This window comes from Ascaphus truei, chromosome 7 (assembly GCF_040206685.1).
Source record: "Ascaphus truei isolate aAscTru1 chromosome 7, aAscTru1.hap1, whole genome shotgun sequence".
In the NCBI taxonomy this organism is placed as follows: Eukaryota; Metazoa; Chordata; class Amphibia; order Anura; family Ascaphidae; genus Ascaphus; species Ascaphus truei.
In genome coordinates this window covers 21,353,571-21,359,014 of record NC_134489.1, presented here as the reverse complement: position 1 = coordinate 21,359,014, position 5,444 = coordinate 21,353,571, and positions in this window count along the sequence as shown.

Here is a 5,444-nt window from a genome sequence, read left to right as displayed (position 1 = left end):
ATTTTAACATAACTCTAACACATACCTGTTTTGTTATCATGCAACATTTAAAAGCGGGTCCCCCACGTATGACGTGGGACCCTTGTCATGGCCCAAGGCGTCCTTAAAAAGGATTACGGATGTAAGTCCCGCCCCCAAGCGACGTGCGCGCCTCAAAGCCTATTGGCTGTCATGTTTTGTTATAGTAACGGTAACTGCAGTGTGTCATGTGTGCGGCTCAGTGTTTGTAGGCGTCAACTGGGCGTTAGCCGAATGTTAATTGAGTGGGAGGAGTGTTAGCGGGCGTGTCACGCTGGTTTAACATGACGTCACACGTATTGCATTTGCGCATTGTGTTATCGGCCGTCCTTTCTGTCCAAACACGTCTGTTTAAAAAGAATACAGATGTACTCGTTTAGAACGAATGTAGTTTCGTATTCATTGTATTTGAAATAAAGATTTTATGTTTAATGGTATTTTCAAGATGTATTGAACGCACAACGTACGCTTTGTTTTGCGCATGCGCTAACAGTTAGTGCAGCCAAGCGTGAAGTGCGTGCGCACACTAAGATGTGCGCGCGCATTTTTCAGTATACAGGCAACGTTCACATCATATACATAGTTATGCCTGCTACAAATTTAAAGAAACATTACATACTGATGTACACTTGTACTTCTAACATATAAGTGAGTGACGTGTGTATGTACACAATCATATAGAGCTGTGTAATGCGTTGTCACGGATACATATATAGTAAGGTGCCATATTTGACCATCATGTGTTTGCTGTATTTCAGAGATGTCGGGGAATATACAATCGGATCAATGTATGATTTCAGAAGAGTCTACCTTTATATGAGATGATTGTGAGGAGGAGCCACCGACTACTATACTACATATGGAACTAATTTTATATTGCTTGCAGCGCTTATTAACAAACAATTAAAAATGTGATACCCTTATGCCTATATTGCATAAGCACTTAATTAACATAATGATGTTGCAAAATAGTGCCTCATGAATTTTTATTGAGTGTTCTTTAATGACTACTATCATTTTATGGCATGGTGTGTTTTATATATAACAACCATTCCCACTCTGCTAACACATTTGTGAATTCTATTGTGTAATGGAACGTATGACTGTCGAAACTATGTAACAATAATAATAATAATTATAATATGAGCATGTTCATGTATAGCGTTGCTAGTTGTACACAGCGCTTTACAGACACATTTTTCAGGCTGAGGTCCCTGGCCCGTGGAACTTACAATTTATTTTTTGCCGCCTGAGGCACAGGGAGAAAGTGACTTGCCCAAGGTCACAAGGAGCCGACACCGGGAATTGAACCAGACTCCCCTGCTTCAAAATCTCAGTGCCAGTGTGTGTCTTTACTCACTGAGCCACTCCTTCTCCCAATGTAAAGGACACTTACAACCAACTAGCCATTTCTTGTTAAAAATCTCTTGTTACATGGGTATGTTGATAAAATGGTTTGGGACAGTAGCAAATAATGTTATTGGCCAGATGTTGTGGTCCCCTACAATGCATGATGTTCTGATTATGACATCAACATCATGTAATGAAGTACGTTTCTGTGTATATTTCATTAACCTAACTAACTATAGTTTACTGTGTTTATTAAACGTTCTAAAAATACATAGTATAGTCAATATGATGATATAAGCTACCATAATAAAGCTGGTGTTATCATTTGTCGGTGTTATACATGGATCCTACACAAATTGATACAGACACAAACAGTTGTGTTACAAAGTGTGTCTATGCTAATGTGCACGTGATTGACATTACAATTGTGAGAATACTTGATAATTATCATCATGATAATGATGAAGTGACGTGATTTATATTCCTAAAATATTACCAACATTGTCATATTGGTAAATTAGAAATGCTAAATGACAGTAACATTTGCGACAAAATTGTGTTTTCTGTTAACAGTTTTACACTTAGTACATGTAGGACACATCCACACACGTGTGACTTATACATACACATGTCACAAATTTAAATTAATGTTGACTATTAATTCCTAGCATTAAAAAACACCTACATTGCTAAATATAAGATGTAGTACGCATTGTTGTGATTACAGGCATTCATGCATGGAGTGTTATGATCAGTCAATTTCATCCGTGATGAATGAGCTCCCGTAAGTAAACAAATAAGTACAGTTATCCCCTTGTCTCCAAACACCTCTATATTACATTAATGGAATTTATAAGGAAACATACATAAAATGTGATGAAATGGGAGTAATCATTTTCTAATACAATGCACATGAAAGCTCAAGAGTAGCTAAATGCATATACATGATACAGAAAGTACATATACTGTATGTTACATTTTTGTTTAAACCAATATGTTGGGTTTTGACTTCAAATAATTATAGGAAGATTGATGTAGGCACATCTTATGAGAGATGTCAGCAAATATACATACCATGATCAGTCATACTGGAGATATACCTATAATGCAAAGGAACAATATATAAATTGCAAACATTGACATGCCATCTTCAGTACCGTAAACAACACAGCAAAGTGTGTATTTGGTGTTAAATGTGCAACACCATGTATATTTAATCACATTCAAAATGTAAATCAGCCTGGTGTACACATCATATGGATGTACATGTTACACTGCACCAATAACATTGTATGTAAGCATACTAGAAGCATGAATGAGTATGGGCATAATATGTGTATTGTGTTAGCATAAGGAACAACACAATGCTAAAATATTAGTGCTTTGTTACCCCAGTTGTATTCACATACACACAACTAAAGTAAAATTGAAGAGGGATTATATAACCTGTGCAACAATAACATACCGGTGCCACATCCCTTTGTGCACACAGCAGAGAGAAGAAAGGTGTGCAACCCATATTCATCTGTGTCCTACCAGAAGGGTATATAAAAAAACATTATTGTTAAGATAACATAATGTAACTATAAAAGTATAACTTGGAACATATATGTTTTTACTTACAAGAAAAAAATGAATTGATGAGATTCTGGCGTGTCTGGCCACCACTGGCTGTTTGTTCATTTTCAGCAGCTACATGGGTGGGATGCTCGTCTACCAAAGGCTCAGCTAGGTCTGACTGTACATTGTGCCTCAGTGCAACATTGTGCAAAATGCAACAGGCAAGGATAATATCAGACACTTTTTGAGGCTTGTATAGAAGAGCCCCACCAGTTCTGTCCAGACACCTAAATCTGGTCTTGAGTAGGCCAAATGTCCTCTCTATAACAGATCTTGTAGATATATGGGCTGCATTGTACCTGTCCTCTGCTTCAGTTTGAGGGTTTAGCACCGGAGTCAAGAGCCACGGCCTAATTCCGTATCCTGAGTCACCTATAATGAATGGAGCACACATAAGCTGACATTAGTGATCAAATTGTACAATGCCAACATTCCTAAATAAAAATGTGTTTTGTGTTAGAACATGTAAATGTGTACTCACCCAGCAGCCAACCATGTTCAAAATGTCCCTCTTCGAACGCATGGAAGACTGAAGAGTTCCTCAGGATGGAGGAATCGTGACTGGAACCAGGGAATTTGGGTACCACATGCATTATCCTCATCGTCGCATCACATACCACCTGTACATTCAGTGAATGGTAGTGCTTACGATTGCGGTACACATGCTCACTCTGACTAGGTGCAATCAAAGCAACATGTGTGCAATCGATTGCACCCAGCACACATGGTATCCCTGCTATATTATAAAAGCCAGTCCTGACTTCCAACCACTCTGTCGCCTCTGTAGGAAAATGAATATAATTCCTAGCGCGTCTATTGAGTGCATAGAGAAACTGGGTCAAGGCCCGCGAGAATGTAGATTGCGAGACCCCGCCCACTATGCCCACAGTTGTCTGGTATGACGCGGAAGCAAGATAATGTAATGAGCACAGCATTTTAACAAGCCCAGGGACTGCACGACCTCTGGCTGTGAAAAAATCTAAATCTCCCCTTATCTCCTGATAAAGAGCTAAGATTGCTGCTGAACTCAAACGATAGCGACTTACAATCTCCTCCTCACTCATCCCATCTAACAGGGTTCTCTCCCTGTACAGACGCGGACGAGGCACAACTTGTCTCCTCTGTCTTCTCCTCTGATCTCCTGTCCCTCTACCTGTCCCTCGGCCTGTCCCTCTCCCTGTCCCTGTCGTATCCGCGTGACTGTCCCTGTCACTGTCCCTCGGTGTGTCCCTCCCTTGCCCTATATGATTCTCTTCATCATCAAGCATGTCATAGAAAAGAATGTTCCTCCGTCTCCTAAACAATCTCAACATTTTGAAATGAGTAGCTGTGAATGATCAGGTAATGGGCGTCCTTTAAATAGGTATGTGATGATGTCAGGTGACATAGTAAAATGCAAGGTGTTACATTAACATAATAAAGTACTTCTGTGGCAAGCTGTGTGCAGTTCTTGTTATAAGTATTTGTTGTGTGTATTCTGCAGGGAATGATGATATTTGGCAATGATGTGACGTGAACCTTTGTAGAAACATTGCTTGCAAATAAATAGTTGCATGTGCAATGCATGTAACACTTGTGAACGCAACAGTCAGTCATGTAATTAGGCAAAAAGGCTGAGATTGACGTGGGAAAAGTTTTGTGTAACATGTGTAATTAGGCATGTTATTGTGACATGTTGACAACAATGAATAGTCGTGTGCATATGCATGCATTTGTGTAATGAGGATAGTTGCTATAGAATGAGTTTACAAGGTGTCCCAATGCTGAATTACTGTACATGTGTGTATAAGTTAGGTTGAAGTGCTTGTAATGCTACGGTTACAATGTAAACATGCAATGTGATTGAGCGTCCAATAAGTGACGTCATGAAAATAGGGAGGACCCAAAACTAGATGTAAACATGAGAATTTAGATGTACATGAACGTTTAAAGATGCGTGTCACATTACAAGCATTGTGTAATGTAAAGGAACATGAATATACGGTGTATGTGTTAGATGTGTGACATGTGTAACATCATGTAAATAATTGTTGCTCAGTTCAGTAAAATGTGTGATATGATGTGAGGTTCTCCTTTAAGAGTTGAGTATAGTATTTTCCCTTGGCACATCATCACATGATGAGTAATGTGACCCGCAAATGCTGCAAACATGTAAAAGTATAATGTTATGCAAATAATACACGTCAGCTGTGACACAATGCAGGGAATGCCCCCACACTGTAATGCAAATGACGTTTGTATTGTGAGCAATGAAACGTAAACAGTACTATACTGTTATACGTCCCCGCTCCATTGACTCCATTGATGTACAGAAGTTTTTTTTTTTCTAAGTGCCGTTCCGGCAGCCTTAGCGATCGTTCTCCCCTCCAAACTGCCAACTTTAGTTGGCGGGAGAAATTGGCCATAACATCTCAATTTCGTAGTGCCGATCAGGCCCGATAAGCTGTTTTTTTTTG